This window comes from Mus caroli, chromosome 4 (genome assembly GCF_900094665.2).
Source record: "Mus caroli chromosome 4, CAROLI_EIJ_v1.1, whole genome shotgun sequence".
Taxonomy (NCBI): Eukaryota; Metazoa; Chordata; class Mammalia; order Rodentia; family Muridae; genus Mus; species Mus caroli.
Window position 1 is genome coordinate 22664732 of NC_034573.1, and position 12834 is coordinate 22677565.

Below are 12834 nucleotides of genomic sequence, written 5' to 3' on the forward strand. Positions count from 1 at the left end.
AGAAGCAAATAAATGAAATGTGTAATGTCAAAGTTTCAAATGCAATCAAGAAAGAAAAATGTCTAATTGATTTTGCTGCAATTACAGCATTTAGAATGTAATGACTTTGTTGATAATTCTCATTATTCTTGTATGTATGTATGTATGTATGTACATATATATGTGTACATATATATTTATATATTTGCATACAAATATAAGCAATAACCCCTTTATATGCTCCACACTTCCAGAGTATGTAGCTTCACGGTACCTTAATTCAGAAGAAGCATTCACAGCCACCATGTTAGTTATCAACAACTTACAGCACTTTCCTCTTGACCTCTTTTACTCTCCCTTTTTCAAAGCAGCTGATACCAAACAAACTCATTAGCTAAACTTCACCACTTGTCCCCTTGCACACTGAAAAGAGTATTTAATAAATAACAAAAAACCTCTTTTCCTAATTCTTGTTAGTAAAATATAGATCATTGATGGTAATAATTTTCCAAATTGTCTTTCAATCTTGAGAGCTGGCTCATTATGGTAACTGGATTTCTTTGCTGCTTTCCTTTATGTTTTTAAGATAGCTCTCTTTGTAGGAGGAGCAGCAGTCTCAATTAATCTGGACCTTGAGATCTCTCAGATACTGGACCACCAACCAGGCAGCATACATCAGCTGATATGAGGCCCCCAACACAAATACAGTAGAGGACTGCGGGGTCTGGGTTTAGTCAGAGAAGATGCAACTAACCCTCAAGAGACTGGAGGCTCCAGGGAGTTTACAGGTCTGGTGGGGTAGGGGTGGGGGTAGGGATATCCTTGTAGAGACAGGGAAGCAGGGAGAAGGTATGGGATGTGGAATAGTTGGAGGGTGGACAAGGAGGGGAATAAAATCTAGAGTTTAAAAATAATTTACAAAAAACAATAAACAACAACAAAAAAATAGCTCTCTTAACAAAAATTTAAAAGTGACTATTTTCTCTCAAGTAAAGGAAGCAAAATTCCATGGCCCAGTTCATAATGTAAATTAATATTTAAAATGCATGCAGAATAATATGTGTATTAATTGTCTGCATCTATGTATGCAGAACACACAAGTTCTTAAGTACTTTCACAGATAGCTAATAGCACAATACAAATAAATGCATATTCCTGATTATATAAACATCTCTATATGTGGAAATATATTTATATAGTACTGAGATTATTATATTGTTGTGATATTTGTTTAATTTTAAATATGTTGTAACATTTCACATTTTAAACCAGTATATCCAAAGACAGTTGTCATGTATGCAGGAAATGTTTTATCACATCCTCATTTAATATTCCTGAATTTGACTCAAATGGGTAATGGGAAGAGATATTTTTATAAATAGAATTAGAAATTAGAGTTTCTTAACTTTATTTAAATAATGCTTGAAGCAAAGAAATATGTGCTATAGGCAATAAGCAATTTTAATCAAATATCTTAGGAAAAATTAAAATAAACCAAAAGAATCTACACTATGTTAAAAAGTAAGTGACATTTGCTTGTTTTTTGTTTTGGTTTTGTTTTTTTACTGGAAATATGTGTGACATTATGATAGGATGCATTTCTTTTGGGTGAAAAATACAAAATGTAATTTCCAAATCTTCCCTTTCTTCTCTCTTTCTCTTGATATTTATTCCCTGCAAATGATTTGTTTCTAAAAGTTTACACAAGGTGGTAAAAATCAGGACTCCACACAGAGAATGAAAAAGTACAATCAACCTGGTGACCAAGTTGAAAAAATTCACTAGAAGTGAGTAAGTGAAACAGGGTTTCTACAGAGGGAGCGAACATGGCTCATACAGTTGGATTCTAGCTAATAAGTATAGAGTTTTGCCTTCTGAGATAGAATAAGTAGTCATATTGGTATGTATGTTCTTCCTTTTTTTCTAGAGCTTTTAGATGTGTTGTCAAGCTGCTAGTGTGTGCTCTCTCCACTTTCTTTTTGGAGGCACTCAAAGCTATGAGTTTCCCTCTTAGAAATGCTTTCATGTATGTAAATAAGCATGTGCATATAAAGGTAACACACACACACACACACACAAACTCTTCCCTAATGTTTGTAAGACTTGAGAATAGTGTTAGTGAGAATCACTTGAGAATAGCTTTGAAAACAAAACAACTAATGGACAGATATTCATCTCTACATGCCCTTTATTAATGTGAAAAGTCTAAGGAACTTATAAAACTAACTGACATCAGAATTAGATAAATAAATAAAGTGTAATTTTAAAGCTTTATGTAAAAATGAAGTTCTCAGAAAAAGATATCTACCAAATGCAAAGTCTTGTTGAAATAGGTCCCACTGGGAAGTCAATAGTATATTTAAAATTATTGAGTAAAGTAAGAATACTTAAAATAATGTCTAATTAAAATATTGATGAATAACAAGACAAATTATTAGCATGTGTTTCTAGGTCCATCAATTTTCAAGACGATTACATAATTTGATTTTTTTCTTTTGGTTAAATAAAACTCCATTACATATATAAAGCACATATTCTTTATCCACTCACCTATGGAAGCACATGTGGTTGTACATGATTCAGTTCTAGTGAATAGTGACACAATAACTACGGGTATGCTCCTAGCTCTGAAGCAAGCTGACTGACTGATGCTTCAAGGTGTAGATCAAGAGGTTAAACAGTTATATTTGTTTTTAATGTTTTGAGGAAGCAACAAATTGAGTTTTATAATGGCTGGGTTAATTTCCCTTCCTAATAAAAATGAATAAGTATAACAACAAATAATATATGCAAAAGAAGACTGAATAAAATGAAAATAGTGTCTTGTGGAAGCTTTTTCCATCCAAACCTGAGCCAAGAGCTACAATGAACTAAGATATTAAAGACATTGTTTTTATTCATCCAGATAGCTCAAGAGAACAAAGAAGTGTAACCTCAAAGACCCTCAAACTTCTTAAAACTACAAATACTAGTCAAATACTACAAAACAGCATTGTCTGACCATAAAAAATGAAGTATATTATTTAAAATTATTGAAGAAAATTATTGAAAACTATCTTATGATATCAGTAAAATAGAAGTTGATACATTATCTTATTGAGTATAATGTAAGGTTGATATAATGAAGTATCAGAAAATAACAAAACTTACAGGCCTGAATCATATACTACAGATAACTATTATGAAAGCAACTGAACTATAGGGTGTATGGTACAAAACTGATAGAGAAGACAGAGATAATATAATGATAATTGTTTCTAGATTTTAAAAAATAATAGACTAATTGATTTATCAAGATACTGATAAAGTGCATGAACTATATTCATATATTCATATTCACAGAAATATATTCATATTAAAACAAGCTGTTATAAACTGTATCACTGGAAGTAGTGAGATATATTTTCTGAAAACTACTAGAACTCTCTTTCAATTAGAAGATATCCTAAACATCAATAAAGGCTTCAATACACTCAATCAGATTGAAATCACTCAGATCACATCTTGTCACAAAATAGAAGTAAATTCACAGTAATGGAGGGAAGTAGCAAGTTAGCAAGTATGTGGCAATGAAGCAAAAATTTTCAAAACATCAATGCTCATAATTAAGCAGCAAGAAAAGATGGAAAATAAAATGTATAAGATACAATAACAGTAGCTGTCAGAGGAACACAGACAAATAGCAGAAAGACGATCTCTGAAGAATATATCCATCATCAATATGTAATGTATAATGTGGTTGATTTATAAAATTAAGCAAAACACATTTGAAACTTTCAAAAATTAAATCTTTAAAATAAATGTATTCACTAGACACAAGTGTCAAACATGATCAAGCATTTACAGTTTACAAGTTAGTAACATTCAACTACCCTCTAGCTACTGGCATTCTAACATTAAAATTTAAGACTATCCTGAGACAATAATAAATACTGAAAATAGAAAAAAAAATACCAATGTCCAAAATGCCGAGAAAATGGGGAAATATTTTTAAATTATGAAATAAAAACAAGTGGATATAAAATAATTTTACCTTATAAATATTTTTCAAATATAAGGTGAGTCACTTCATATTAGAAGTTCTTGCAATGTAAATGAATACCATGTAGCCAGATCTGCAGTCAATAGGAACCATGATAATTCTAACAAAGGTAGGTGAACAGTCCTTTGCAACACCTATGTTAGGTCTCCCTAAATTAAATAAAAATAATAATTACAAAAGGAAAACACATTTGTGGTGTTGATTTAAAAAAATTCTCTTGATAATTTCCATTTTGATTTCATAATTAGATATAGTTACAATCATTTCATGATCCTTTAATTTACTTTGTGAATTGTGGTGTTTGTCTAGGAGAAATATATTGTCCTTTGTTTTGTTACTTCAATACTAGATGTCAATTGTACTTTTGCATTTTGTTTGTTTTTTGTTTGTTTGTTTTGTTTTGTTTTTCAAGACAGGGTTTTTCTGAATAGCCCTGGCTGTCCTGGATTCACTTTGTAGACCAGGCTGGCCTCAAACTCAGAAATCTGCCTGCCTCTGTCTCCCTAGTGCTGGGATTAAAGGCATGCCCCACCACGCCCAGCTCGCATTTTTCTTGTTTTAATGGACATTTGCTTATGTACTATGTATGGCTTTTGACTTTGCGCTTTTATGTTTTGTCATTGCTGTTGTTCATGGTGGTGGTGGTGCTGCTGCTGCTGCGGCTGGTGGTGTATGTACTTCAGAATTATTATTACTGAAATCTGTCAAATTTTCAACTTCACTAATTCAGTAGTACATCTAACAATGATTTCAGGTGTAAGGCAAAAATTTAAGTCATTGTTTTACTAAAAGAACATAGCAATGAAATGACTCTTTTTTATTTATTTTTATTAGGTATTTTCCTCATTTACATTTCCAATGCTATCCAAAAAGTCCCAAATACACTTCCCCCACCCACTCCCCTACCCACCCACTCCCACTTTTTGGCCCTGGCGTTCCCCTGTACTGGGGCATATAAAGTTTGCAAGTCCAATGGGCCTCTCTTTCCAGTGATGGCCGACTAGGCCATCTTTTGATACATATGCAGCTAGAGACCAGAGCTCCGGGGTACTGGTTAGTAGCATTCTATTCAGTGCCTTGCTCAGCTATCATCAGAGAATCTTCCTCTTGCTCTAGATGGGAAATAACACTGAGACCCATGGCTGGACAATGTGCAGAGAGGGAGAGATTCTGGAACTTAGTCCTAAGTGGAAAGTTTTTGTCAACCATTTCCTCTCAGGTCTCAGAGAATTATTCAGAAGAGGAGGTAGAAAGAGTGTTATAGCCAGACTGTGTGGAGGACACCAAGGAAACAAAATAGAACTGATATATGCATGAACTAACAGCAAATGTGACAACATTCACAGAGCTTGCACAGGGTTAAGGGAGACAAGGTCCCAGCACTGAGAGGCACATGTGGACATAAGTTCCCAATCCTATCAAAAAGGTGATCCCCAAGTAATATCTACTTGCATAGGAAAAATTAGTTTTTGCAAGTGGAGTCTCAGTGGGTGTATAAAGCACAGGAAATGGGAGGTCCGATGCACAGCAGTAGATGACCAACATAATATTAACTCAGTGGTAATTTTCCTGACTTTGTATGAGCATTCACTCTATAGAATACACGATTTGAATAATTTGTCCTCTGTTATTGGTGTTATTTGTGAAATAGAGGAAGCATGATCTTACTGGAGAAAGTATATCTCCTTGGGGTAGAATTTGAGAGTTTATAGATTTATCCACTTCCAGTGCTCTCTCTTTGTATTTGTAGTTGAGTAAAACATCTCTTAGTTTCCAACTCTAGCAACTGTGTCTGCTACTTGCTACCAGGACTCCAGTTATAACATACTATTATCCCTCTGGAACAGTAAGGCAAAAATAAACTCCTTCTATAACTTGCTTTTGATTATGTTTTTTTATCATAGCAACAGAAAAGTAATTAATACACAACTTATTCTAGTCTTAGATTTACATAGTACTAGAAACACAAATGTGGTCTACTCTTAATCTTAGAATAGTATGCGTCCAGACAATCTGGAGTATTTTTAAAGCATTTATTCATGTTTTAGTTCTACCTCCTTGGCATTTCTATAAAATGATCACCAAAGTTAAGAAGACACACAGTGTGACTTCCTTCCTCTTTATACCTACACCCTAATATACAAGTTTATGCTGGTAACAAGGCTGATAGACACAGAATATTTAATCAAAAATAGAACAATATGATAAATCCAGTCTTCTAAGGAATTACTCCCACATTGTATGTGTCATAGACACTGAAATAAGACAGAAATGACCCACATTGGTTCCTGAGATGGATAATGTCTACAGATGAGCAGGAGGAGGGAAGGACTACCCTTTTTATCCTAGAAAAGAAAAGTATCAAAGCTCTTTTGAAAGAGAAGATTTTCTCTGCTATGAGGAAAATGTGAGTTGGAAACAGGCAAGCCGAATAGCAAGGTAACGAAGAGAGTTATTTTGTTTTTGTTTTGGGGTATTTTTTTGGTTTTTGTTTGTTTGTTTGTTTGTTTGTTTCACAACAGCAAGTGGAGGAGAAGCCCTTGGTCCCAGGAGGTTGGATGCCCCAGAAGAGGGGGATGCTGTAGTGGTGGAGCAGGAGAGTGTGGGTGGGTGGGGGAGCATGCTCATTCAGATAAAAGGGAGTGTGAGGGCACATGTGGGATGGGGGTTGGTGGAGGGGGTACCCTGGAACTGGGATTTCATTTGAGACATAAATAAATGAAATGATTAATAACAAAAAAGTTGCATCTCATTACATCTAACAGTCTAAGACTAAACCTTGTCTTCATCCTCTGAGAAGCACCTGCCTCTAAGTGATTCCAACTTCTGATATTAGCTTCAGACTTGTCTTAAGTGAGAATGGGTTTTCCTCTGTGTGACTTCAGGGGTGCCTCAGAAAGAATATAGCAAGTTTCTAGATATTGTTCATCACATCTTTAAACTCAGGCTTGACTAAATGTTTTCTGTGTGGTCACATAGCTCCAGAAATTTCCAAAATGTTCTAGAACAGTGATTCTCAGCCTGTTGGTCATGCCTCCTTTGTGTGTTGAATGAACATTTTACAATGGATGCCTAAAACCATTGGGAAAACACATGTATCTACATTGTGAATCATAGCAATAAAAAATTACAGTTCTGATATAGCAATAAAAATAATTTTACACTTGAGGTTATCAGAACACGAGGACCTGTATTAAAGACGGTTGGAACCCACTCTTCTAGAAAGAAGTAAAACAAAGAGAAGTTGAGACACTTTCACGAACTCATAAACTGGATATTGGCTATTGTTTAAAATATACTTTTTTGTGGAGGGACTGGTTCTTTATTTCAAAAACGTCACTTTTTAATATTCAGTGTCAAAACAGTTTCTCTACAGGGTTCTTTTTCTTTGGTTGGAGGAGAGTACAAACAAGCCAGTAATCTGCAGGGTGCCCACCTAACAGGACAATAAGAACATGGCAATTGGGTAGGGACACTTGAAAGATCAGCACGCCACTATCCTACAGACTGCAAAAAATTCTCACCGGCAATGGGTTGGCCAAGGTAACCCAACCTCCAAAAACAAAATTTCAAAATGATGTAAATTTAAAAAGTTCTCTTTTTTTTCATAAGTCAATCAAGATTTCTCCATCACTGACTGATACAGAGCTCAATGAGATGGCACTTTACAGACAGCAACTTTAGGAAAGGGCGATGAGATGACTGACACTCATGTGGCTAAATCAGTGGTGCAAACATAATTTTCCTTCTCTGTCTCCCTTGTGGGCAAGTGAACACTAAGAGGCAGCATGACCCATTTTTGAGCAGTTGGGAAAGCTGAGACAAGTTTTGGCTCAGGGCTGGGGTTTGCCTAACAAGCATGAGGCCCTGGGAGGTGAGGGTGTCAGCATTCTTTGTGTACAGAGATGCTCCTCTTTAGTGCACTTCAGCTTAACTTCAAGTCATCAATGGTCTTTTCCAGTTTGGCTACCGATCTTTCAGCAAACTCAGCAAGGTTCTCTGCCTCCTTGAATTTATCAGCAAGAATCTTTATTTCTTCTTCATACTTGTCTTCTTTTTGAGAGTTCTTTTCTTCAGCAGCACTCAGGCACTTCAGGTTCTGGTCCATCAGTCTGATCTGCTCATCCATCTTTCGGCAACAGGACTCTGCCAGCTCGGCGCGTTCCTCCGTGCATTCCAAGTCTCCTTCAGTAATCACCAACTTACAAGCTACCCTTCATGCTTCCTATCTGCCTCTTCTGCAATGTGCTTTGCTTCCTTTGGCTGGATTTCTTGTAGTGTAGTTCCATCTTTTCTTCATCTTTTAGAGCCTGATTTTTCAATAGCCTTCATACTTCCCTCACTATTGTCACCAGCCTTTTCTATTTCCTCTAGCTTCTGCAAAGCAATGCCAAGGCTCTCCTGGGCATAGTCCAGCTCCTCTTCAACCAGCTGGATCCTGCGGTTCAAGGAGGCCAACTCAGCTTCAGCCTACTCTTGGCCTGCCAATCACCCTCCACTTCCTGCTTTAACCGCTCGGCCTTCTCCTCCAGATCATCAACCTGCTGCTGGAGAACTTGGATCTTGCTCTTTACCACCTCTATGGCAGTGCTCCCGGCCATGGTGCCTACCCAGCTGCTTCTGGAAATCAGGTTTCTACATTCTCTTCTCGGCATTGTAGCTGCTTTCCCTAAACTATACTTTTAATTGACTAGAATTACATCACTCCCCCACTTATTTCCTTCCTTTAGCCTCTTCCAGATACTGAATTCTTTTTTTTGACTTGGAAATTTTCTGTGTGGTTGGAGACCTGTTTCACCTATACTTAGAAATTGAAATCAGGTACATTCCAAAATTCATCTAGCTTAGGCTATTCTATGATAAGACTGATACCGTAAAGATTTCAAATTGGCAAGACTAACATAAATCTCTCCTGTAGAAACAATTTACTGATAATTATTACTTGGCTCATATATGGTTTTAAAATAGAAGCAGAGGCTAGAATACAAAGGGAGAAGCTATAACATATACAACATAGCTTTTCTAGACATGTTTTTAGATTAAATCACCTGTTTATCAGGTGCTTATTCACACTAAGACACACAGTCTTAACAAGCCTTGATCTCTGCCTGTGACATTTCTCTTTCCTTCACGTACACAAACCATTTTTCTTTATCTTCTGTCTTCTATACTATACTTACCTATTCTACCTTGGGCCTGAAGCTTTCTAAAATGATCTTGAATTAATAGTAATTGTAAGATCTAGTTTAGAAACATAACTGTAGACAACAATTATTCAGTGAGTTATCAGTACATTTAAGCAGATGAGAACTCTATCAAAGGACAATGAATTCTGGGAATATTGTAAAGATTAATAAAGAAGCGATGAGAATAAAGTTGTCAAGTCAGCCAAGAGAACCCATGCTTCGATTTTATAATGGAAATAAAAAGAGTAACAGTGAATAACATAGGATTCTTCCCTTTAAGTTATTAGCCATGGATGTTCCCAAATGCCCTCATAGCAGGCTACTGCTCTGGCTTGTGATTGCCCAATATGATCAGATTAATTAATGAAGGGATTATTACAAACTTCTATTTCAAGATACATATATCAATCTCAAACTAAACATGGAATGTCTACCTGATACATAGCTTGTATAGTGCAAGGAGGTGCTATTCTGGGAGAAAAAATATATGGATTCTCTTATGCAGTGCTGTGCTTAAGGGTTATTCCACGGAAGCAATTTCATGCCTGGGACTGAAACCACATCAAAACCTATGATTAGGAAGATTACAGGCCCCAGAAACAGGACTATACTGCTGTTTGTCTAGAAGGTCATGTTATCAAGCTGACTTATAAATATAAGCTTTTACATTCATAGAACTCGATCCCGGCACCGTTAGACAGAGAAGCTTCGTTTTACACTGGGTATTGGTAAATGAAACCATACACTTCAAGTTCTGTTGTAGATGGTTTCCATATACAATCTCTTCCCACTCAAATCTCAAAGGAGATCAGGAAAGAAGTATAAGAAAAACTGTGACAGGCTAGGATGGAAAAGGCTCCTTGAAATGCTGTTTCCTGGAAACTAAAAAGCCATTACTCACATGCATTCCAGTAGCTGGCATTAGTTCCCTGTACAAGGCATTCACAATGTCAAACCAGTTAGAATTCTAGCCCCGATGGAGTAGAACCAGGGTCCTGAGACTTTACCTTTAGTTCAGAAACTATAGACAGTTGATGCCTGCTAAGAAAACTAAAAAAATCACTTTTAGTTCTCCAACCAAAGTGGACACTGATATGTTGCCCACGTGTGGATGGATGAGATCACACTCACTCACATGTGAGTACCATTGACTGCACTCAGTGAGCTATTAATTTTAAAAAAGCAGGACATGAGTTTGGAAGGAAAATGTGTTGAAGCATCGCAGGGAAGATCTAGAAGGAGACAGTAGGTAGTAAGTACAATTAAAGTGAACTGCACATGTGTATAAAAGTTCCAAAAATGGATTTTTAAAAATAAAACAAGAAAAAGTCCTAATCCAGTGTATTGGTCTGAGAATTTAGCATATACATCATGGCCATAAAGAAGTCTTACAATAGAAATTGTTCTGTTCTAGATTTGAATGATCAACAATTTCAGTATTTTTACACAATTGTCTCTGTTCCAAAAACACCTAGAGGGCCAAAAGACATTGGTGTGTTTAAGCATCATATTTATTGACTGTGACTCTACCTATCAGGAGATATGTGCCAAGAGTGATGAGCTGTTCCAGGAGGATGAGTCAATGTACAAGTTTGTATTAGGCCAGATTATATCACATTCACATGGTTCTGCACAATCAATAGATCATATTAAAGTCAAATCCTCAGTGTTTGAGATATCCCTGGTAACTTGCATATTGTAAAGAAAAGTATTTATCTTGTCCATTTTGTGAACTTGAAGATATACAAAGTGTCTTGCTAATGTTTGAAAAAAAAATCATAAAATATAATTAGGTATAAAAGTATCTGTTTATTTTTCCTAAATAGATATGGAATAAAGAACTAAGATCCTGACCATACCCAGACAATTAAACATGATCTCGGTCTCTCAGCAGAAAGATATTAGAAACTCCACAGTTACATGTAACACACACACACACACACACACACACACACACACACACACACACTTCTCTAGTCGGTGTGTTTAGTTTTTTTCAAGAATCATTACTTGTCCTTATAATGCTTCTATAGAGATTTGCGGTGACTCAGTTAGAGAGTAGTCTGACCATTCTGCTGGTCTTACCTTTCTCTGACATTGATCCTGGTACTGAGTGGAAAATCCCAATAAGCAGCCTCTTTCAAAACTCCCCCTAATGAGATGCATTTCCTCCTTGGTCTGTAGGTAGATGTGTTTGCACCTGATGCTCTTTGGCTTTCTTATGAAAAGATCACGTTCTTTCACTTCTGCTTCAAAGATTTTTATTCACCAAGTGGATTCAGATACCACAAGCTAGATTACATTAGTCTCCATGAAATGCTTTGGCCCTTTCCTCTGTAGTTAAGTGTACTTCTAAATGAAACACGGTGAAATGATCAGAATGATGCTGAGCACAACAGTGAACATAATGAGCATCTATCAATGCTTTCATCTAACCAATTGCAAGTGGATGTGGGGAAAGCAGAAACACTGCAGAACACTGTAAGCTATCATCCGCAGTGCCAGCCTTTATAAGGACCCTCGAATTAAATAATGAAAGTAAAATAAGGACATGAGCCACATTAATTTTTTTTGTCCCTCACTATCATTTTCATCCTTTGTTAATCTTTTGAGAACTGATTTCCACATTTCCATGGCTGTTTTCTAAGGAGAATATGCTCAGCCACCTCCCTCTCATTGTCTTGGTTACACTATGTTATTTCTGGTGACACTGAAGGACTTCAAAGTGGCCCTTCAATCTGTATCATTTATCAACTTTTCCTGCCCATTCAGTATTACCCTTGTGTCCCACTGAGCCACTGGCAGCAGCACAGCAGGCCTAAAACAAGACGGAACTGGCAGATGTAGGAGTGTGCAGTTGGACAGGATAAGTGAGAGGCTGGAAGATGACAGCAGCGTGGTGTGTACAGTCTTCCTCTGAAGCTGTGAAAAGTTGCAATGGAAAACTATATCCCGTATATTTACAGAGCGTTTAGTAATAAATCATGGCTTGTTTGAAAGGATCAACATCTCAAGATGAGGAAGCTGAATGACAGAAGGAAGAAGCTTGCCTGACACTAGCTGGCATGTCAGTTGCAGGCAACTTTGTGTTCCCCTGTAGAGAGCAGACCAGAGGAATGTGTCCTTCAATCATGAGCACAGACTTCAAATACCAGCTGTTCCAAAGTTGTAATATTCTTTTCTTCTGGAGGATAATAATAGTTTGTTACCAAGAAGTGCTTTGACATAATGTGTGAGTTTTTTCACTGATTTATCTATAAAGTATTCCCAGTTTTGTAAGTTTTCAAATATCTATAGAAATTTTTATTTTTATTTTTGACTTCTCATTATTTTTTGAAAGACATCAATTTTGTTTTGCAGGATGTCTCATTGTTTCTCTTTGATTACTGTGCTTTATATGTCTAAGAGCTGAAGACTTTAAAATTTTTTCTCTACCTAGTTGCTCTTGTGTTACACATGAGCTGTCTTCATATTCCCTCTGTGACTAATCATAGTTGGTAATTATATTTTTAAAATATACTTCGGTTTCCAAGTTATAATTCTCTTTTAGGTTTGTAGCTTATTTTGCTGTTGCTACTTATCTGTTTTCTTTTTTATTCTACTTTTAGTTTTCTATGTTATAATTGC

At 36.1% G+C, this 12834-nt stretch overlaps 1 pseudogene; it reads right to left on the reverse strand.

Annotated features, from left to right (window-relative positions):
* Positions 1 to 7854: 7854 nt before the first annotated feature.
* On the reverse strand, positions 7855 to 8622 carry LOC110292443 (annotated as a pseudogene).
* Between the last annotated feature and the right edge of the window lie 4212 nt (positions 8623 to 12834).